Source organism: Nicotiana sylvestris, chromosome 5 (genome assembly GCF_000393655.2).
Source record: "Nicotiana sylvestris chromosome 5, ASM39365v2, whole genome shotgun sequence".
Classification (NCBI taxonomy): domain Eukaryota; kingdom Viridiplantae; phylum Streptophyta; class Magnoliopsida; order Solanales; family Solanaceae; genus Nicotiana; species Nicotiana sylvestris.
The window spans coordinates 73,478,470-73,503,221 of NC_091061.1; positions in this window are offsets into that span (position 1 = coordinate 73,478,470).

Consider the following 24,752-nt stretch of genomic DNA (forward strand, 5'->3'; position numbering starts at 1 on the left):
TTTCCGACAAAACCCGGGTTTCTCCAAATTCCACCAAATTGATTCCACATAGTCACCTCACCTCCTTCGTAACGAATTCAGCATCAGTGGCATGCAAACATCACCAGAATCAGGCGAATTTTAAATCGAGAGGTAGTAGAATTTTGAGCCATGTCAGTGAAGTCTGATTTTTCTTTTTTTATCTTTGTTTAGTTCTCCTCTTTTGGATCTGTTCTGATACTTGTTAATTTCTAGTTTACTTTCAATTTTTGTCAATTCTGTTTAATTTCATATTCCGATTTGACTGTTTAATTCTAGTTCGTTTTGATTTCTGGTTTTAGTTGGATTGGTAGATCAGAATTTGTTCTGTTTTGATTCAATATTGGTTCTATTCTTAAAGTTGTTCTAGTTTTAGTTTAAATTCCGTTTTAAACATTAGTTCGATCTTTTGCTTTGGTAGTTCAATTGACTTCGTCTGGGCTCGATTAGTTTGAATTTGTTATTTAGTATGGCTTTTAATTAGTGCAAGTTAATGATGTTAGTCAGAAATTTCCTTAGATGGATTTAATATTCCAGTTTCATACTGATGTTATTTTGGATAATTGATTAGTTAGTGTGATTGTTAACGGTAATTGGTGGTTTGAAATTCAGCAGCTAGTTTAGATTTAAGAGAGTGGTTATAGTTGTTAGTCTTAACTAATGTTAAGGGGGTTGGGTCAGTTAACTGAAGTAGGTAATTTCAGGTTGAGTTCAAGGGTATTTCAGATATTTAGGATTAGGTAACACATGATAGTTGAAACTAGAATCTTCTAGAACAATCCAAAGTGGCTATAGTGTAGATTTCAATAATTTTAATGGGATTACTTGGGTAACAAGTTAGAAAATAAGAGACTAATTGAATAAATAGATAAGGGACTGACATAGAAAAGAGAAAATGAGGGCTGCCCTCAGCTCTGCCTATAAAAGGGCATGCCCTTTACTTCATTCAGAGGGGGTTAGAGCCCAAAATTCCGCAAAAAAATCCCTCTCCAAATTTCAGATCTGGAAATTCAAATCTGAAACTAAAGTCTTCTTTTAGTTCTTAGTTAAAACAAAAATTAAAAACAAAAACAGAAAATATGCAACAAAAATCAAAATAGGCACTGTTACATTGATCTTGGGTTAATTCTAATCAACTCTACTCTCTTCTGATCGCTGAGGTCCCTTTGAAGTTTATTGGTTGGTTTTTGAGTGGCCTTGGGTCCATTCAAATTTATTTTGACTTGATCTAGTGAATCTGATTGGTTTTAAACATTTACGGACCATCTGGTTGTGATTTTGAGCTATTATGGGCTGGTTCAAGTAGTGTTGGATAGATTTGCTAGTTTTCTGTTAACATGTTGAATATTTCTAGATTTCGAACCTATTCCTTGGTTGTTGGTTATTCGATAACTGTTGAGAATTGTTTGTTGTTGCTACTGTGCTGTGGCTGACCTCCTCTTCTTCTACTTGTGTCGATTTCCAGGTACTTTTTCAGTTTCCTTTGATGTTGACAGACTGAATCTGTGTGTTGGTCGATTGAAGAAATAAAATCCAAGTCATGTTAAATTGATGACGAATCTGTGCAATATCATGTAAATTGGAATTTCAATGGCGTAGCAGTAATAATAGGGAATTGGATGAATGAAACACTTTTGTAATTTGTAATAAATGAACTGCAGTGGACTATTACTTTCGAATCTGTACTTAGTTATTCTAGAAGTAGTGTGCTAGTATATGGTAGCTTGATTTCCTGTGTTAATGGTCTATTAAGTTGGCATCGAATGGTTAATAACTTAGAGAATTAGGGGATTGGTCATTAGCTGAAGGTTTGGAGTGGAAATCATAGCTGTGACAGTCAGTTGGGTTAAAATTAGTGTGGCTGGAGACGCGATTCATTTTAATGCAATAGTCCAAGGTCACCTTCGAAAAGCAATGATTGCATCTTGAATAACAACAGGTCTTAGAGCTTAATTGGTAACAAATTAGTAATTCAAGGTACAAAATCACATTGGTTAAGGTCGTTATTAGCTGTCCAGTTGGCTTTGAACTTTGATGCCTCTAAACGTACCTGGGTATGAATGTTGGCCAAAGTTGTGATTAATCCAATTGTAGCCCCAGATGCTCGAAATGAGAACTGTAGTGAGATGTGGCCCGTGCACGCCTCTGGACGTTGGCATCCGTTTGGATTTGGGCCCAAATCAGCAAATGGCCTAGATATGTTTTCCCTTAGGTGGAACCCAAATGTAATAACTTCTAAACCATGACAATTAATTAGGACCTTTATTTTATTAGTAGAGACAAACGTTTTAAAACAAAACGAGACGAGCCTAGCCAAATAAAAACACAAAATTGTGGGGCCCTCAATAATTGTTATATGAAAGTACGTAGAAATTCGGGACGACCGTTTAGCGAATTTCATGGGCTTCCCTAAAAATAATAATGCGTTAGCCTCTTTAGGCGCGATTTTAATAAAACTACCTTCCTAAACTCGGGTGCGCATTGATGCGACCCAAATCCAAATCTCAATGGAGTCGAAATGTGTTGAAAATCACGGGTGCATTGATTGCGACGTGGTTCGAAACGCATTTTCACGACGTTGCAATTCTTTTAAAATAACAATAAAAGCGGTTTACAGATAAAAGGCACATAAGCTAGCATGTATTAAAATCAGATAAAATTAAATACAATAGTTGAGCGACCGTGCTAGAACCACGGAGCCTGGGAATGCCTAACACCTTCTCCCGGGTTAACAGACTTCCTTATCCGGATTTCTGGTTCGCAGACTGTAATACAGAGTCATAATTTTCCTTGGTTCGGGATTCAACCGGTGACTGGGGACACCATTAATCTCTTAAGTGGCGACTCTGATTAATTAATAACCAAATCCCGTTCCGATTGTCCTTTAATTGGAAAAACTTCTTTACGCCCTTGCGCGTGTATTAAAAAAGGAGGTGTGACACTTCCCAACTCAATATGAATAATGAAACCATGCTTCCGTTTATTTAAACAAGGGAAGATAGTGCATCCCATATTACTAGTTCATTTTAAATCACCACATTAGACCGTAAATGAGTTCTGAGATTCCATGCATTTATACTTTAGAGAAACGGGAATTAGAATTACAACATAGTTAGTACACCCATCCAACACCCGCACATGACCCACACATATGTCTACGGAGCCTCTAAGGATACAAAAGATAAATGTGACAACGCTGGCAACAAGGCCCCAGCTATACCTCAAAAGTGAAGGTCCACAATAAAAAGATGTGCAATATAGCCCCTTGAAGGAGGAAGGGGCTCACCATGTTCTTGAGAAGAAGGATGCTCCGCTACACACGATCGACATTATCCGCAATGGAGCCACCTACATTCATTTAAAAATGTAGCGCCCCCAGCAAACGGGACGTTAGTACCATGGAATAGTACTAGTATGTATAACTAAACTCCATCTAGTTAGAAAGAACTATACAAGAATAGGAATTCACAATTACACAAATATAACTCAAACTTCGAACGATTACCACATTATCAATAAAAAGAATTGTACAACTTTCACATCGTTTTTCCATAGCTTTTAGTTTGGGGCATTCCATACTATTCGTCATTTGTTTCCAATACCACTGCTATCTTGAGCGGAGTCCGATCTCGACCCGATCGTCTAGGTTGCCTCATTCGAGACATACACTCCAATCACAATTTCGTTTTCCTTTTTTTCCGAAATTTATTCACAATACCACCGCTATCTTGGGTGGAGTATGATCTCGGCCGATCGGCTAGGCTGCCTTGCCAAGGCATTGTTCCCTTCTCAGTAATCATTTCATTTCACACATATCATTTCATAGGCACTTGGGGCCACCACTTATCACATCATTCTTGGCACTAGGACGCATTTTACATTATTCTCAATTCCAATACTAGCTTTTCCATTTAGGACAGAAGGTGCACACAAAAGCAACTTTAAATTGTAAGCATGGATATGACTTCACATAGATAGCACAACATATTCAGCTGCAATCTCGATTTAGGGTCTAAACATTTCAATACATAATTCATACCTTTGACCTTTTCAAGTTGTCAAGATAGCACGTTGATCATGTTGAGACACATTTTTCACACATAAGGTTACAACACCAATTCATGTAAAATAACAAGCAATGCAATAACTCAACTTTAATCTTACCATGTTCATACAATCACCGATGAAGCTCAATTTCTAAAAGATGGGGTTTTAGCCATACATACCTCAACCGAGCTTTCCTTAATCCTATAACATTCCGGAATATTCGTACTTCAATCTATTTAAGCAATATAGCACAATTTAACTCATAATCAAGAAAAGATCATAATCTAAGCTCTCTTGAGCATTTTACCTAGCAATTAGTGTTCAATAAGGCCTTATGGTTCTTTTATGCAAGATTACACTAGCCCATTACCCATGCCTCTTCTTTTATAATTCCTCATACTCTTCAAGAACACATGCATGCAATGCAAACCCCCTTACCCCCATGAATTACCTCACTAATGACCCTTTGTAGCTATGTGTAAAAATGAGAGCTGATGTGATGAAGCCTTACCTCTTGGGATGAGGGTTTAGGTCCCTCACTTGATTATATTCAATGATTTACCAAGGATTTATGGAGTAATTTGATGGAAAGCACTTCCCCTCTCTTAGACCCTTCTCTCTATCTCTAAAAATTTCAGGAAATGGGCTCAAAATGAGCTATTACACCGAATATAACGATAAGGGGGTCGGGTTTAAAATTTAGAAAATTGGAGCCCCGAGTCAGATCTGCGATCGCATTTGTGATCGCAAAGCTGACATGCGGCCTGCATAATGGACCACAAAAATGCTCCCTAAAACCTGAACACACTGTCTGGGTATGCGGCAGAAATGTGGTCCGCATACGCGTTCTGCGATCGCATAATGTACCGCAGAATTGCCCCTCACAATATCCCAAGGGGAAATATGCGACGTCTATGGTCCCAAGAAGAATTTTATGAATTTCTAACACATGTTCCTAACTTAACACCATGAGATTCGGGTTTTGAGTGGAAATTTTCACGGGGCCTCACCTCCTCCCCCACTTAAGATCATTCGTCCTCGAATGAGGATTAAGGTTCACTTATTAGGAGTTTTTGTATAGTATTCTGCTCTTTGCAACCTGAAACATATTCATAGACCCCAAATTTAGCTAACTCCCTAAATTTCCAAAAATTTCGCCAGAGTTTCCTTTGTATTTTAGGCCTATCCACCTGTTAGAGAGCCCCAGAAACATATCCTAATAGCATAAACATATTCCATAGATATAATATAACTTGTACAACATCAACCATGGCTGTATAGGCAATATATTACCAAAAACAAAGGGGACAGCTTTACATAGATCAAGCCAGAAGATGATAGTTCATAGGGTCTAAATACACAAAAGCTATTACATGACTATTCAAATAAATGTGGGTACTTTTTTTTCATTTCTTGCTCGGCTTCCCAAGTGGCTTCCTCGACTTGCTGGTTCCACCATAACACTTTTACGGAGGCAATTTATTTATTTCTCAATTTCCGAACTTTCCTATCAAGAATGACAACTGGAACTTCTTCATACGACAGCTCTTCGTTAACCTCAATAGTCTCAACTGGCACAATGGTGGATGGATCTCCCACTACCTTTCTCAACATAGACACATGGAAGACCGGATGTACCAATGATAGCTCGGGTGGTAGCTCGAGCTTGTATCCACCTGACCAATCCTTTGGATGATTTTATATAGTCCGACATACCTCGGACTCAATTTTCCTTTCTTCCCAAATCGCATGATACCCTTCATGGGGGAAACCTTCAAGAATACCCAATCATCTTCTTTGAACTCCAAGTCCCTACGACGGATGTCCGAATAAGACTTTTGGCGACTCTGAGCAGTTTTCAACCTCTCTTAATAATCTTGACTTTCTCCATCGCCTGATGCATGAGGTCCGGCCCTATCAGTTCTGCTTCTCCAACCTCGAACCACCCAATGGGGGACCTACATCTCCTACTATACAATGCCTCAAATGGTGCCATCTGAATACTAGCGTGGAAGTTGTTGTTGTAAGCAAACTCTACGAGTGGCAAGTGGTCATCCCAATTACCTTTGAAATCAAGAGTGCAAGCACGCAACATGTCCTCAAGCGTCTAAATAGTCCGCTCCGCTTTCCCGTTAGTCTGAGGATGGAAGGTTGTGCTAAGATTTATCTACGTACCCAAACCTTGCTGAAATTTCTTCCAGAAGTTGGCAGTGAACTGAGCCCCTCGATCTGAAATGATTGAGACTAGAGTGCCATGCAACCTGACTTTTTCTTTGATATATAACTAAGCATATTGTTCTGCTGTGTCGGTAGATTTCACTGGCAAGAAGTGTGCTGATTTCGTAAGTCGATCCACGATCGCCTAAATTAAGTCAAACTTGAGCGGAGTACGCGACAATCCTATCACAAAATCCATGTTAATCATCTCCCATTTCCACATTGGAATTTCTATGCTTTGTTCACAGTCATTGGAATTTCTATGCTTAACACCATGAGATTCGGGTTTTGAGTGGAAATTTTCACGAGGCCTCACAATGTCACAGTCATTGGTTCATCAAGACAAGTAATAGTAATACTATATTGGTAAAGCAAGGAGAGAAAACAATAGCAATAAATATTAATTCATAAGAAAAATCAAAATGCTTTTGATAAGTTAAATAACTATTTTGAACATCAAAAATCTTATTGCGGAAATTGAAAAATGCAAAAAGAAAATCATTTAATAAATAAAATAGTGAATAATGCTTGTTTTAGCCTTGCTACCCCGAGGCACGTCGGGCTTTGGTTGTCCTGATAGTCCAATTCTTGAGATGTGCCCCTCTGCTCACAGCCTGTATGGAAGGCCTTCCTCCCCCTCCTCCTCGAGAATAACGCAACAGTCCATATCACTGTCCTCTAGAAATAAGTTCTTCACTGCTGCAAGTGCTTCTTCTTCATCTGACCCATAAATAATGTCGACCTGTTAGAAAGTCTGCTCCAGATTTAGTATTGGCTACTCTAGTGGGTAGTAAAGACCATGCCATGGTGGCGACTAGCTATTGAATTCTTCCCAGGTGTATTCGTATCCCAAACCGAAGGTAGTGCCATGTTTCTTGAGTTTTATGGGTTTAGAGATTCCTTGGAGGTTTTTGCGGAGCCCTTTGCCAGGCTCGTACCCATTCCAACTTAGTATACTTTCAATTTTGCTATCCCACCATTTGTCTTTGTCGATAGCATTGACCCTCTCAATGTGGTCGTAAGTTTCTCCACCCAGCTTCCTTCTTCCCTTGATCGCCAGAACGGTCTGGTGACTGTATATAGGGTGTTACCATCGCCGTAAATGATCACTTCCTGGTGATTCCATTCAAACTTTACTGCCTGATGCAGCGTTGATGATACGACCCCAGCAGCATGAATCCATGGCCGTCCCAGTAGCAAGTTGGTACATCTATTACCTGGAAATCGACCACGAACCAGGTTGGTCCCATATACAGACATAGACTAATCTCAACAATAGTGGACCTTTGAGAACCATCGAAGGCTTTCACATTGATTGCTCCGTCCTTTATCTCATGCAGCCCTTTACCCAATTTCTTGAGTGTTACTAGTGGACAAATGTTAAGACTTGAACCTCTATTGATCAGGATTCTGGTGATGAAATAATCTTCGCATTGCACGGTGATGTGCAGTGCTTTGTTGTGCCCTAGCCCTTCACGTGGCAGCTCGTCCTCATAAAAGGTGATCTTATGGCTTTCCAGCACTTGTCCTACCATATTAGCCACTTCCCCGCTAGTGATTTTACTTGGTACGTATGATTCATTTAGCACCTTAACAGAGCATTCTTGTGCGTCTCAGAATTTTGCAGCAAGAGAGAATGGATATTTTTGCTGGCGTCTTGTTTAACTAGTCGATGACTGAATATTCCTTGGCCTGTATTTTCCTCCAAAGGTTGTCCGGACCAGTCTTAATGAGGGCGGCCAGTTGGAGGCCTGCTTGCTCGATTCAGCCAGATGTTCAGGGGTATAGACTCTACCAATTCTTGTCATACCCTATGCTGCGACAGTTTCTTCAATCCTGACCTTGCCCTTCCTTCTCGCCTCGGCGGTATAGTCCTAGGGTACATCATTTGTATAGAATGGTGGCATAGTAAACATCGCCACTGGGACCGGCGCAGCTATCCTTACTTTGAATGGAACAGGTGCCTTGGGTGGCAAGACTGCAACCTCAAATGGTGCGGGTGCATTTTTCGGAGAAATGAATTCAACCTCAATTGGTGCCGGTGTCTTTGCGGATGGCGCTGCTTCAAACTCAAGAGGTATAGATATATTTACCTCAGCATTCTCAAACAGTTGGATCTGGACTATGATTGGATTGAGAGTAATTGTCAGTTTCTTCGGGTCATCACCTTCTTGATCAACCCGATTGATCCCTCGGGATTCCAGTCATCTTCTACTTCAATCATGTGGATGAATCACCCTTATAGTCTGGCAGAGGGTTGTTGCGGATGTTTGGAGCGGGTTCCTTTTCCACAATGATCTTGTTATCAATCAAAGACTATATCTTGTCTTTCAAGGAGCGACATTCATCGATGGTGTGCCCTTTCATGCCGGATTGGTATGCACATGACTTATTTGGATTAACCCATTGAGAAGGATTCTCAGGGGTCGCAGTAGGGATGTGGGTGACATGACCAGCAGCTTTGAGCCTCTCATACAGCTTGTCGATGGGTTCAGCGATGGCTGTATATTGTTTTGGAGGTCTGCGATTAAAATTAGGTTGGGGTCAAGGGAAATTTTGGCATGGAGGGGGTGATTGATAGTGGGATAGTTGAGAATTATAAGTTTGGTAGACATGAGCGGGTTGGGAGTATCTGGCTAAAGTAGGTTGATATGTAGGAGGTGGAGATGACTAATAAGTTGGTGGCGGAGCTTGGTATGAGGGTGCTTCGTAATTTGGGGTTGGTTGGTATGTGAGTAGAGGTGTTAGGTAAGATTGGTATTTAAGGGGAGACTTGGTCCTTTGTGCAACCATCACGACCCCTACGTCCCTTTTCTTGGACACACCACCGGACTGTAAAGCCTTATTCGTAGCTTGCAAGGCTTTGAAATTTGTAATTATACCACTTTTAATACCTTCTTCAATGCTTTCACCTAATTTGATACTGTCAGAGAACTTGTGGTTCTCAATCATCATTAGCCATTCATAGTACTGTGGGTCCTGAGCCTGGACAAAGAACTTGTTCATTTGCTCCTCTTCTAAAGCGGGTCTGACCTTAGTAGCTTCGGACCTCCAGCGAGTAGCATACTCGCGAAACGTCTTCGTGGGCTTCTTTTTCAAATTCTGGATATAGAACACGTCTGGTGCATTCTCCGTATTAAACCTGAATCTATGCATAAAGTTAGAATCCATGCCTACCCAGCTTGACCATTTCTTGGGATCTTGGCTGATGTACCAAGATAATGCATCTCCTTTCAAACTCCTCATGAATAGCTTCATGTGGATCCTTTCATCCTTCCCTACTCCAACCAGCTTATCACAATATGCCCTCAAATGGACCCTTGGATCACCCGTACCATCAAACATTTCGAACTTAGGAGGTTTGTACCCCTCGGGCAGTTCGACATCAGGTTGTATGCAAAGGTTCTCATAGTTTAGCCCCTCGATTCCTTTGCTTCCCTCAATGCTCTAAATCCGGCTGGTCAATTTCTTAAGTTCCTCGGCCAAGTTCCTGGTAAGCAGATCCTTTTCATCAGACTCAGGTGTGTATGAGATAGGTTGGGTGGAGTGTGGCATGGTCTCCACGTAGATAAGATTGTTATGGTGGCCTGGTGTGTGGGTGTGGAAACGGTTGTTTGTGGAGTTCTGAGGTTCTGGGAAAAGTAGTGGAGTGTTGTTTGGGGTATGGCAAGTGTTGCATTGGTTATTTGGTGGAGCAACGTGATGATGAGGCGCGGGATGATTCTACTGTTTTGGGATATTTTGAGGAGGTGTAGGGTTTTGAGCATTGGGGAAGTTGATATCTGGGGTGTTGAGGGAAAATGACAGGTTTGCCAAATTTCGAACCTGATCGAGCTCTTCCTGGAATTTCAATAGTTTATGTTCAAGCTATAACAAATTCTTGTTAAGAAGTCGAATAGCCTAGCCATCAGTGGCCTCTACCCGTTCAGCTGTGTTCTCCTTCCTGATGTTGTTTAAATCTTCCATTTTATACTTGCCTTTGTCCTTGCCTTTAGAGGTACTAAGAGGAGGAGTGGGTGGAGGGCTCCTGGATCTTGTGAAATAAGATGATGATGCCAGATTGCACGAACTAACCTTTGAGAAGGGGAATAATAAAAACAAAAATAAAACAAAAGGTAATCAAGTCAGTGAGGATTATAAAAAGTATTGCAATATTTAAACACATAGTGCGGGAATGTAAAGCGTATCCTAATTTGGGAACCTCTTTGTGCCTAAGGTAGGCCTAGCGACAAATAGATTTGAAGACTTTGAATGCCAATAAATACTTCATTTCATAATATAAAAATAGACGAATCCTAAAATGATACTAAGATAATAATAAGTCACTACTGACACTTGGCCTTATTACATTTGGAAAGCGAGTAAACCTAATCTATTTGGCCTCAGAAGGACCTCCCTCAGGTTGAATGCTCTCGTTGATCAAATCCTCCAGTTCGCGTAGGTTCACCATTAAAAATGCCTTTGCTAGGTGTTCTTCTTCATTTCCCTCAGTGTTCTGGCAGTCGGTGACTCTCTTCCTCACTTTTCCTTCCAACTCCAGCAAACTGTATTCCAGATATTCCAACTTTTTGCTAGCTTTGGCGGCCCTCTCTTTCCACTCATTGATTTGGTCATTCAATGGAAGACTCCTCCACCAGTCTAGCAAGAGTGGGGGCGTGCTAACCATACCGAAACTGGGGACCTCGTGCTTCATTTTCTACAAAACAAAAGGGTTAGACCATACCCCCACCGAACTCGACTATTTATACATTTATGATCAGCACATCGAAATTTAGTTCTCGAAATTAATGCACAAAATGTGGTTGCATCCGTTGGGATTATGGAAAATCCGATGGACTTTGGATAAGTCTTATCTTAAAGGACCATTATATGGACAACATAACTGATCCAACTAGGTTTGACCATGATGCATGCACAATTTAAATAGAGTAAGGTTTCTACAGGGTTTTAGACTGGTACCCTTGAGCGGACAACTCAAGGGGGAAGACACGGAACTATCGATTGCACCGCTGTTCGACTAGTTTTACCGCAAATAAGCCTTTCCGAATTTAGGGGGTAATGATATAGAAAGGGCACAACCACTCATCAAGCGTTGCTATAGTATTTGTTTGGCATGAGTGGAGTATGATGTTGAGCATGATTATGCAATAATTAAAAGAATGTTGACATGTATTTGCACGTTAAGAAAGCGATAAATACAGCAATTTTATAATTTAAAGCAGCTATAGAGGAAGAAAACAAGAAAGATATGTCAGTTTTGCTTTTGAAGAAGAAATTAAATGCTTAAAGAAATTAAACAAATAATTGCACATAGGGAGGGGTACAAATTCACAAAAAGGGTATGAAATGGTAAAAGCCTAAATATCCCCAGCAGAGTCGCCATGTTGTCGCGCCCCCTTTTTCTCGCGAAATCGGGTTTATGATATTTTGGTTGGGACAACTCTTTCCTTTTGGAAAGGGGGTTTGCATTTTGAAGAGTCACCACCTAATGATTTAAGGTGCGTTAGGACACCTATTGGGTTCATTTATAACTATGTTTGGTAACCAGAGAAGGGTAAGAGCTTGAAATTATCCCAAGAGGAATGTGTTAGGCACCCCTCAGGATCCACTAGTGTGGTTCCTGGCCAAATAGTTTTGTGAATTTGTGCAATTAGCAAATAAACAAGTATGCCTTAAATAGTAGGGGATTTAAGTTTAAATACACAAGTGTTTGAAAAACAATTAATGAAGAGAAAGATTTTGAAAAGAATTACAATCTAAGCATATTTGAGAATGTAAAAGGGAGTGTACAAGGTTTGTTTATAATATGGATCACATCAATGCAATACCTGGTATGACATTCCTCAAAGAGGGGCTACTCGTGGTATTAACGCACCGGTCATCATATCCATATCTACCCTTTCTCACCTCGTGAAGGTAATTAAAGCGAGGGTTGGTCTCGACCCCTATTGCATGTTGTACCCGTCCTTTCACATAATCTTGGAGGAGTTAGGATTTCTATCCTATGAGGGAGGTTCTAGGCAGACCCTTAGGTTTAAAGGCAAAATACTAGGCGACAAATAAGAACACATAGGACTGCATTTAGGGGAAAACACAGAAAACAGATAGAAGGCTCAGATATACCTCCACAAGTAATGCACATAGACATCACGACTTATACACAGATAAGGTCCACATTTGAACTCAGAATGCTAAAGCATGGTATCTAAGCGACTTTAAAAACATAACAGAGGCAGATTTGATCTGTAATTCAGAAGAGGGTCCTAATAAGTTTTGCCTACTGATTTTAAACCAGTTAATAATTAAGCAGCATACATAAAGAAGCATGTTTCCAGTTTTGACAAATTTAGCACCTAAGGCTTGCCTAGGTGTAAAACAGTGTTCCAGTTATCAGGGTTACTTAGAGAAGACTGTTTGAATTGTATTACTAAACATGTTGTTCTAAATATTTAGAATTTCGGAATTATTACCAGCTGGGTTAATCTATTTTTTTATCAATAATTAAACTAGAGATGCATAAGCGGATGTGAATGCAATTCTAAAGGCATTATATCTAATGCACAAAAAATGCAGAGTGATGTACATACAGGACCTGAGCAGGATTTGTTTTTCTAAATGTATAAGTGTTACATACTTTCAGAATATGCAGAAGATATGGAAATGACCTGTTTATTAGCATTATTTTTATCCTAAGGCAGGATCTCTAAGTGTACATGGCAGCGCATAACATAATGGTAAAGTGCTAGTTATTAGCGGATTTTAACACATGATTTTATAAGGATGCACATACTGAAAAAATAAACATGGGACCTAAGAGCATGATTTCTAATGAATATATGAATCCTAAGCATGGTTTCTATTGCGCAATTAAGAATATAAACCTAATAACGTGTTTTCTACACTTAACAACTATAGCATACATATTTACCCCATCCCTTTTCACTATCCATCCACAGAGAGTTTTTACAATAAATATTACAAACCGTTTGCACAAATTACATAATTGAAATAATAAAAGAAGAAGTTACACTATAGGGAACCTACTGATAGGCCCAGAATCTCAAGAATACCTCAAATGCCATTGGTTCACAGCCTTTCACATGATCCAGGTGTGTCAAAGTTCCCTAAGGATCTCAAGGGACCCCAGGTAGTGCTCACACCCAGATTCATAACCAAATTGAGTAAGTACAATGTGCAAGAGCCAGCCTTAATGTGTCAGAGTTCAGATGGAGCTCATAAGGGTCCCTAAGCAGTCACACATTAAGGGGGCAGGACCTAGACTTCTAAGAGTATATGTGAGAGTGCTTGACATAGGTTTAAAAGAGTTGAGTTGGAAATAGTTTTGACAATGATTAGTTTGAAACAAGTTTTGGAAAGCAAATTAAGAGTTTGCCTTATTGAAAACCAGTTTGAAGAAGAAAAGAAACAGGACAATCAGCAACTCAAAACCAAATCAACATACATAGTTCATACACAAACAAGGAAAGGAGGAATTGGGGACAAGTAGTTCATATGTGAAAGCATATTTGCATACAGGTTAACACCAAAGAAGTACTACAGTACTTAAATAGTCACAGCAATAGTCTATCATAAAGTGTTCATGACAGGAGCTTAACAATATTAGATTAAGGGGTGCTAAACAGAGTTACACATTAGGTTTAGGGGGAAGGATTCAGGATCACATAGTAACTAGGTGTCACGAACACATGCTTATAATGTATTGAGGGCTAGGGGGTAGGGCAGAATAGTAGTAGAAAATGTAAGAAAGCAGTAGACATGCTGAATTACAGGGAAGGGGTAATCACATGGCAAAATAGGCATGCTAATTACAAGTGTGACGACCCGGCCGGTCGCCTTAAGAATTAACGTCTCGATCCCCTATTAACTGCTTTCCCCCAAGTTTAATTCTGCTAATTTGAATTGTCGGGATGTTCGGTTTTAAGTTTCGGAGAGTTTTGGGTCACTTAGTTCCTAAATGAGAGCTTAAGTGTTGGAAAATTAACTGTAGTTGGAATAGTATGAAGATGGACTTGGAATGGAAATCTGATGGTCTCGTTAGCTCCGTTGGGTAATTTCGGGGTGGGGAGCATATTCGGAGTATGTTTTGGAGGTACGTAGCTAATTTAGGCTTGAAATGCCGAAAGTTAAGTTTTTGAAGTTTCCGATCCGATAGTGAGATTTTGATCCGAGGGTCGAAATGGAATTCAGAGAGTTTCAGTAGTTCCGTCATGTCATTTGGGATGTGCGTGCAAAATTTTAGGTTATTCGGAGATGGTTTAGTTGGGTTTTTGATCGAAAGCGTATTTTGAGGAAATTTGGAGTTCTTAGGCTTAAATCCTTGATTAATCCGAGGTTTCGATGTTGTTTTAGGCATTTTAAGGATTGGTACAAGTTTGAATAAGGTATTAGGTGATATTTGTGCTTTTGGTTGAGGTCCCGGGGGCCTTGGGGTGATTTTGGATGGTTGACGGGAAGGTTGAAGAAGTGTTGCAGCAGCTTTAGCATTGCTGCTTCTGGTATTTTCGCATCTGCGGCTTGGGGACCACAGATGCAGCAACACAGAAGTGGCTAAAGGGCTGTAGAAGTGGCTTTGGTTCGATTCTTCAGAAACCGCAGATGCGGTGTGAGGCTCGCAGAAGCGGAACCGCTCTTGCGGTTAAAGGTCCGCAGATGCGAAAGCTGGCATTTTAGTGAGAGTCGCAGATGCAATGTTTTGTCTGCAAAAACGGGACCGCTGATGTGGTCCCAGGGCCGCTAATGCGGTAATCGCTGAGCAGAACATATAAATAGTTGACTTTGCAAAATTGAGCCATTCTTCCACCATTTTCATCCGGGTTTGAAGCTTCTAAAAGGGATTTTTGAGGAAAACAAAGGGGGATCACTTGGAGGTAACGTTCTTGACTTTATAACTCATTTAAATATGATTAAAGACTTAAATAATGGTGAGAAATTTGGGAAAAAGAGGTAATTAGGGCTTGAGTTTAAGAGACCTTTAAATGAAGATTTGAGGGGTCATTTGGACTTCGATTTTAGTGTTCTTGTTATGTATAGACTCGTGAGAGTATGAGGTTTCTAAAAATGTAAATTTCACCCGAACCCGATTCCAAGACATGGGCCCGAGGGACATTTTGGTCAATTTATATAATTTCGCGTATTAGCTTAGACTTTAATGGTAAAATCAGTTACTTGAGGTGTTATTTACAATATGCAATTGAATTGAATAGATTTGGTACATTTAGAGTCGGATACTCGTGGCAAAAGTGTGGTTTCGAGTTGATTTTGAGTCGGTTCGAGGTAAGTGGCTTGTCTAACCTTGTGTGGGGGACCTTCCCCTTAGGATATGATATTTGATAGTTGAAATGCCTTGTACGTGAGGTGACAAGTGCGTACTTGAGCTGATTGTTGAAAATTCGGTTTTACTTTAAGTATTTAAAATGAGTTCCTTTCTTACCTGTTTTTGTTCTAACTTGCAAACTTAGTCTGTATTAGTTTAGAAAAGCATGCTTAGTTGACTTAATTGCCTATTTGCTTAAACTGTCTTAATTGCGTTACGTGAAGCATGTTAGGCTAGAATTAATTGTTTATTTGTTTCGAACTTAGTATTTATTTTGATATTCTTGAGCTGCTGTAGTGTGTTTTAATTTGGGACTACGGGACGGCATCCCGGGAGATCCCCTGCACGTATTTATGATCTGGACTGAGGTGCGGGATACCAAGAGATCCCTGACATATATATTGAGGATACCAAGAGATCCTCGGGATACCAAGAGATCCCTAGTGTATTTATTGAGGATACCAAGAGATCCTCGGGATACCAAGAGATCCCTTGTGTATTTATTGAGGATACCAAGAGATCCCTAGTGTACATATTGAGGATACCAAGAGATCCTCGGGATACCAAGAGATCCCCGATTATTATCCTTGCTGTGAGCGGTGTTTTTCCTTGTTTTATGTCTTTATTTTTGTTCCGTTATTGTACTCTTATCATACTGTATAGATTCTTACTCTAGATTCTCATTTAACTGATTATCTTATCTTGTCATGTTTATTATTATTTACCTCAGTAGGGCCCTGACCTTCCTCGTCACTACCCGACCGAGGTTAGGCTTGACACTTACTGAGCACCGCTGTGGTGTACTCATGTCCCTTTCTGCGCATGTTTTTCATATGCAGATCCAGGTACCTCTACCCAGGCTTATCAACCTTCAGGGAGGGAGATCTTTCAGAGACTTCGAGGTACATCTGCCGCGTCCGCGGACAAAGGAGTCTCTATCTTTATTCTATCATGTAGTGTTAGCCTTTCTAACTTACTGTTGATGTAGACATTTTGGAGAATAAAGCACTTTACTGTATTTCTTCTAGCTTGTGTTCCCGTGAGTTTCAGGGTTTTGGGAATGTGTTGTAGAAGTTTGAGATGTCGTGATGTATATGCCGAGCGGCTTTCTATATATTTCTTCCCTTTTTAGTTATTCTTGGTTTTCCTTTATTTATATTTCCGCAAGTTTCAATTTTGTTTTTGCACTTGTTAGGCTTACCTAGTCATAGAGACTAGGTGCCATCGCGACAGTTCACGGAGGGCGAACTGAGGTCGTGACAAGTTGGTATCAGAGCTCTAGGCTTATAGGAGTCACGGAACACAAGCCGATTTCTTAGAGTCTCGCTGATCGGTATGGAGATGTCTGTACTTATCTACGAGAGGCTATGTAACTATTAGGAAAATTTCCACTTCTTTTGATTTCCTTGTCATGCGATATTTTGACACCACAATTCTAAACATCTGTCTTCTATTCTCTCACAGATGGTGAGGACACGTGTTACTCGAGATGATCAGGCACCCGCGCCCCCTACTGCCGTCGTTAGAGGCCGAGGCCAGGGTAGAGGCCGAGGACGTGCACGTGGTGCAGTGAGAGCACCTGCGTGAGCTGCAGCCGAGGTACCACCAGCAGATCCAGTCGGAGTCCATGCGCCTGATACGCCTACTTCTACTATTACTCCAGCCCTTCAGGAGACTCTAGCACAGTTCATGAGCATGTACACCACTTTGGCTCAGGCAGGGTTGCTTCCCCTTGTTGCAGCTACATCCCAGGCCGGGGGAGGAGCACAAACCCCCGTCGCCCGCACTCCTGAGCAGCGAGTGCATGTTGAGCAGGCCCCTGAGATCATTCATGTACCACCTGCAGTGCCAGTTCAGTCCGAGGTCATGGTAGTGGCTTCCGAGCAGGAGCAGCTAAGGCTTGAGAGGTTTAAGAGGTACAAGCCCCCTGAGTTCAGTGGTCTAGCATCGGAGGATGCTCTGGGATTTCTTGATGAGCGTTACCGGATTCTCCGTACTATGGGTATCTCAGGATCGAGCGGGGTTTCTTTCACTATTTTCCAGCATCGAGGATCCGCCTATGATTGGTGGCGTACCTATGAGTTAGACAGTCTAGATGAGGCTGCTTCACTGACTTGGGCTCAGTTTTCGGATCTATTCCTGAGAGAGTATGTTCCTCAGAGCCTCAGGGATGCATGGCATGCAGAGTTTGAGCATTTGCGCCAGGGTGCTATGACTGTTTCAGAGTATGCTGTCAGTTACACCAGTTTGGCTAGGCATGCACCAACCTTGGTTGCTACTGTTTGCGAGAGGGTTCGCCGGTTTATTGAGGGGCTTATTCCCAGCATTAGATCTAGCATGCCTCGTAAGTTGGAGATGGATATTTCTTATCAGCAGGTGGTGAGAATTGCTAGGAGGATTGAGGGTATGCATGCTAGGAAGAGGGAGGAGAGGGAGGCCAAGAGGTCTCAAGAGTCGGGCCATTTCTCAGGTGCCCGTGCCCCAGCTTCAGGTCTTCATGGTAGGGGTTATATGAGTCGCCCTGTTCATTCAGCTCTTCCAGCAGCCAACAGTGCTCCAGCTCCTCCTAGGCCTCAGGAGCCTTATTATGCACCTCCGGTTTCTAGCGCGCCTCCTGCGCGGGGTGCTTTCAGAGGTCAGTCCAGCAGACCTGGCCCGAGCCAGTCACAACCACCACGTCCTACCATAGCTTCTTTTGAGTATGGTGACACATGTCATGTGGTGAGGGATTGCCCTAGACTTGGGAGGGATCCACCTCCACGGACTTCTCAACCATAGCGTGCCCCGCAGAGTTCTCAAGCTATGGTTACAGCTCCAGTTGCTACCCCACCTGCTCAGCTAGCTAGAGGTGGAGGTCGAGGAGGTAGAGGTCGCCCTCGAGGGGGAGGCCAAGCTAGATACTATGCCCTTCCTGCCCATACAGAGGTTGTTTCCTCCGATTCTGTCATTACAAGTATTATACTGGTTTGTCACAGAGATGCATTGGTTCTATTCGATCCAGGCTCCACTTACTCTTATGTGTCTTCTTATTTTGCTCCACATTTAGGTGTATACCAAGATTCCTTGAGTTCCCCTATTTATATTTCTACTCCTGTAGGAGATTCTCTTGTTGTGGATCGCGTTTATCGGTCGTGTTTGGTTGCTCTTAGTGGTTTTGAGACCAGAGTCGATCTATTGTTACTCAGCATGGTTAATTTTGACATTATCTTGGGCATTGACTGGTGGTCGCCCCATTATGCTATTCTTGATTGTCACGCCAAAACCGTGGCGCTGGCTATGCCAGGTATACTGCGTGTTGAGTGGAGAGGTACCTTAGATCACACTTCCAGTAGAGTTTTTCTTTCCTTAAGGCTCAACGTATGGTTGATAAGGGGTGTGACGCGTATCTTGCTTATGTGAGAGATGTCAGTATCGATACCCCTTCGGTTGATTCAGTCTCCGTAGTACGGGATTTTCCCTATGTGTTTCCAGCTAATCTTCCAGGCATGCCGCCTGATAGAGATATTGATTTTAGCATTGATTTGTTGTCGGGCACTCAGCCTATTTCTATCCCTCCGTATCGTATGGCTCTTCCTGAGTTGAAGGAGTTGAAAGATTAATTACAGGAATTGCTTGAGAAGGGTTTTGTTTGGCCCAGTGTTTCACCTTGGGGTGCTCCTGTTTTGTTTGTGAAGAAAAATGATGGTTCTATACGTATGTATTGATTATCGCCAGTTGAACAAGGTTACAGTGAAGAACCATTATCCTTTGCCTCGTATTGATGATCTATTTGACCAGCTTCAGGCTGCACGGGTGTTTTCTAAGATTGATTTGCGCTCAGGTTACCATCAGTTGAAGATTTAGGAGCCAGACATCCCGAAGACTGCTTTCAGGACTCGGTATGGTCATTACGAGTTCCTTTTTATGTCATTTGGGCTGACCAATGCCCCAGCAACCTTTATGCATTTGATGCACAGTGTGTTCCAGTCGTATCTTGACTCGTTCTTCATTGTCTTTATTGATGACATTCTGGTGTATTCCTGGAGTCGGGAAGATCATGAGCAACACCTAAGCACTGTGCTTCAGACTCGAAATGTGAGTTTTGGTTGGATTCAGTGGCATTTTTAGGCCACGTGGTATCGAATGACGGTATTCGGGTGGATCCGAAGAAGATAGAGACGTGCAGAGTTGGCCCAGACCATCCTCAACTACAGAGATTTGCAGTTTCCTTGGCTTGGCGGGCTACTACCATCGTTTTGTGCAGTGGTTTTCATCGATCGCAGCCCCTATGACTAGGTTGAGTCAGAAGGGTGCTCCATTTCAATGGACAGAGGAGTGTGAGGCGAGCTTTCAGAAGCTCAAGACAGCTTTGACTACAGCCCCAATTTTGATACTGCCTATAGGTTCGGGGTCTTATACAGTCTATTATGATGCCTAGAGGGTTGGCCTCGGTACGGTGTTGATGCAGGACGGTAGGGTGATTGCCTACGCGTCCAGACAATTGAAGATACATGAGAAGAACTACCCTATTCACGACCTTGAGTTAGCTGCCATTGTTCACGTCTTAAAGATTTGGCGCCATTATTTATACGGGGTTCCCTGTAACATTTATACTGACCATCGGAGCTTGCAGCACCTGTTCAAGCAAAAAGATCTAAATTTGTGCCAGAGGAGGTGGTTAGAGTTGCTAAAGGATTATGATATCACCATTTTGTATCACCCAGGCAAGGCCAATGTGGTGGCCGATGCTTTGAGTCGCTGGGCAGAGAGTTTGGGGAGTTTGGCTTATTTACCAGCATCAGAGAGGCCTATGGCGATGGATATTCAGGCCTTATCCAGCCAGCTTGTGATATTGGATCTTTCGGAGCCTAGTCGGGTTCTAGCTTGCGTGGTTTCTCGGTCTTCCTTATTTGATCGTATGAAGGAGAGGCAATATGATGACCATCATTTGCTTGTCCTCACAAGGTTCAGCACGGTGATGCTAGGGATGTGACTATTAAGGATGATGGGGTATTGAGGATGCAGGGTCGGATTTGTGTACCCAATGTTGATGGGCTATGATAGTTGATTCTAGAGGAGGTAGAGGCGGATGAAGAAAGATATAGTTGGATTTGTAGCTCGGTGCCTCAACTGCCAGCAGGTGAAGTATGAGCACCAAAGACCGGGTGGGTTTCTTCAACAGATAGAGATTCTGGAGTGGAAGTGGGAGCAAATCACCATGGACTTTATAGTTGGACTCCCACGGACTTTGAAGAAGTTTGATGCTATTTGGGTGATTGTGGATCGGCTGACCAAGTTCGCTCATTTCATTCCTGTGTGTACTACTTATTCTTCGGAGCGGTTGGAAGAGATTTATATCCGGGGGATTGTTCGTCTGCATGGTATTCCAGTTTCCATTATTTCAGATAGAGGTACTCAGTTTACCTCACGGTTTTGGAGGGCCATTCAGTGTGAGTTAGGTACCCGAGTAGAGTTGAGTACATCATTTCACCCTTAGAAGGACGAACAGTCCGAGTGCACTATTCAGATTCTTGAGGATATGCTCTGTGGGTGTGTGATTGAGTTTAGAGGGTCTTGGGATCAGTTCTTGCCATTGGCGGAGTTTTCTTACAACAATAGTTATCAGTCCAGCATTCAGATGGCGCCGTATAAGGCCTTATATGGTAGGCGGTGTAGATCCCCGGGGGCTTGGTTTGAGCTGGGGGAGGCTAGACTATTGGGCACAGATTTGGTTCAGGATGCTTTGGAGAAGGTTAAGGTGATTCAGGATAGACTCCGTACAGCCCAGTTCAGACAGAAGAGTTACGCAGACCGAAAGGTTCGTGATGTTTCCTATATGGTAGGAGAGCGGGTTCTACTTCGTGTTTCACTTATAAACGGCGTTATGAGATTTGGGAAGAAAGGGAAGTTGAGTCCGAGGTTTATTAGCCCTTTTGAGATATTGAGGCATGTTGGAGAGGTTGCTTATGAGCTTGTCTTACCTCCCAGCTTGGTAAGAGTTCATCCGGTATTTCATGTTTCGATGCTCCGGAGGTATCACGGTGATCCGTCACACGTGTTGGATTTCAGTTTAGTCCAGTTGGATAAGAATCTATCTTATGTTGAGGAGCCAGTGGCGATATTGGACAGGAAGGTCAGAAAGCTGAGGTCAAAGAACATTGCATTAGTGAAGGTTCAGTGGCGAGGTCAGCTGGTCGAGAAAGCAACCTGGGAGACCGAGCAGGATATGCACAGCCGTTACCCTCATCATTTCACTACTTCAGGTATGTCTCTATGCTCATTAGAGGACGAACGAATGTTTAAGTGTAGGAGGATGTGACGACCCGGCCGGTCGTCTTAAGAATTAACGCCCCGATCCCCTATTAACTGCTTTCCCCCAAGTTTAATTCTGCTAATTTGAATTGTCGGGATGTTCGTTTTTAAGTTTCGGAGAGTTTTGGGACACTTAGTCCCTAAATGAGAGCTTAAGTGTTGGAAAATTGACCATAGTCGGAACAGTGTGGAGACGGCCTCGGAATAGAAATCTGATGGTTTCACTAGCTTCGTTGGGTGATTTTGGGGTGGGGAGCTTGTTCGGAGTATGTTTTGGAGGTGCGTAGCTAATTTAGGATTGAAATGCCGAAAGTTGATTTTTTGAAGTTTCCAGTCCTATAGTGAGATTTTGATCCGAGGGTCGGAATGGAATTCCGAGAGTTTTAGTAGTTTCGTCATTTCATTTGGGATGTGCATGCAAAATTCAGGTTATTCGGAGATGGTTTGGTTGGGTTTTTGATCGAAAGCGTATTTTGAGGAAATTTGGAGTTCTTAGGCTTAAATCCTTGATTAATCCGAGGTTTCGATGTTGTTTTAGGCGTTTTAAGGATTGGTACAAGTTTGAATAAGGTATTAGGTGATATTGGTGCTTTTGGTTGAGGTCCCGGGGGCCTCGGGGTGATTTCGGATGGTTGACGGGAAGGTTGAAGAAGTGTTGCAACAGCTGTAGCATTGCTGCTTCTGGTATTTTCGCATCTGCGGCTTGAGGACCGCAGATGCGGCGCTGCAGAAGCGGCTTTGGGTCGATTCTTCAGAAACCACAGATGCGGCGCTGCAGAAGCGGCTTTGGGTCGATTCTTCAGAAATCGCAGATACGGTGTAAGGCTCGCAGATGCGGAAGCTAGCATTTTAGTGAGAGTCGCAGATGCGATGTTTTGTCCGCAGAAGCGGGACCGCCCAGGGCTGCAAATGTGGTAATCGCTGGGCAGAACATATAAATAGTTGCCTTTGCGAAATTGAGCTATTCTTCCAGCATTTTCATCTGTGTTTGAAGCTTCTTAGAGGATTTTTTGAGGAAAACAAAGGGGAATCACTTGGAGGTAACGTTCTTGGCTTTATAACTCGTTTTCATATGATTAAAGACTTAAATAATGGTGAGAAATTTGGGAAAAGGGGTAATTAGGGCTTGAGTTTAAGAGACCTTAAATGAAGATTTGAGGGGTCATTTGGACTCCGATTTCAGTGTTCTTATTATGTATAAACTCGTGAGAGTACGAGGTTTCTGAAAATGTAAATTTCACCAGATTCCAAGATGTGGGCCCAAGGGGTGTTTTGGTTATTTTACATAATTTCGTGTATTAGCTTAGACTTTAATTGTAGAATCAGTTACTTGAGGTGTTATTTAAAATATGCAATTGAATTGAATAGATTTGGGCCATTTGGAGTTGGATACTCGTGGCAAAAGTCTGGTTTCGAGTTGATTTTGAGCCGGTTCGAGGTAAGTGGCTTGTCTAACCTTGTGTGGGGGACCTTCCCCTTAGGATATGATATTTGATAGTTGAAATGCCTTGTACGTGAGGTGACGAGCGCGTACTTGAGCTGATTGTTGAAAATCCAGTTTTACTTTAAGTATTTAAACTGAGTTCCTTTCTTACCTGTTTTTGTTATACTTGCAAACTTAGCCTGTGTTAGTTTAGAAAAGCATGCTTAGTTGACTTAATTGCCTATTTGCTTAAACTGCCTTAATTGCGTTACGTGAAACATGTTAGGCTAGAATTAACTGTTTATTTGTTTCGAACTTAGTATTTATTTTGATATTCTTGAGCTGTTGTTGTGTGTTTTAATTTAGGACTACGGGATGGCATCCCGGGAGATCCCCTGCACATATTTATGATTTGGACTGAGGTGCGGGATACCAAGAGATCTCTGGCATATATATTGAGGATACCAAGAGATCCTCGGGATACCAAGAGATCCCTTGTGTGTTTATTGAGGATACCAAGAGATCCTCGGAATACCAAGAGATCCCTAGTGTATTTATTGAGGATACCAAGAGATCCTCGAGATACCAAGAGATCCCTAGTGTACATATTGATGATACCAAGAGATCCTCGGGATACCAAGAGATCCTAGGTTATTATCCTTGCTGTAAGTGGTGTTTTTCCTTGTGTTATGCCTTTATTTATGTTCCGTTATTTTACTCTTATCATATGGTATAGATTATTACTGTAGATTCTCATTTATATTATTTATCTTATCCTGTCATGTTTATTATTATTTACCTTAGTATGGCCCGAACCTTCCTCGTCACTACTCGACCGAGGTTAGGCTTGGCACTTACTGAGTACCGTTGTGGTGTACTCATGCCCCTTTCTGCGCATGTTTTTCATGTACAGATCCAGGTACCTCTACCCAGGCTTATTACCCTTGAGGCGGGGAGATCTTTCAGAGACTTCGGGGTACATCTGCTGCGTCCATAGACCAAGGAGTCTCTATCTTTATTTTATCCTGTAGTGTTAACCTTTCTATCTTACTGTTGATGTAGACATTCTGGAGATTAGAGCACTTTACTGTATTTCTTCTAGCTTGTGTTCCCGTGAGTTTTCGGGTTTTGGGAATGTGTCGTACAAGTTTGAGATGTCGTGATGTATATGCCGAGCGGCTTTCTATATATTGCTTCCCTTTTTGGTTATTCTTGGTTTTCCTTTATTTATATTTCTGCAAGTTTCAATTTTATTTCCGCACTTGTTTGGCTACCTAGTCATAGAGACTAGGTGCTATCACGATAGTTCACGGAGGGCGAATTGGGGTCGTGACAGCAAGGGAGACAGCAGAACCACAAGTAGAAGCATAAGAGAAACAAAAGGAAGTGCAATACAAATAGAGACATATTGGTTTTGGATGT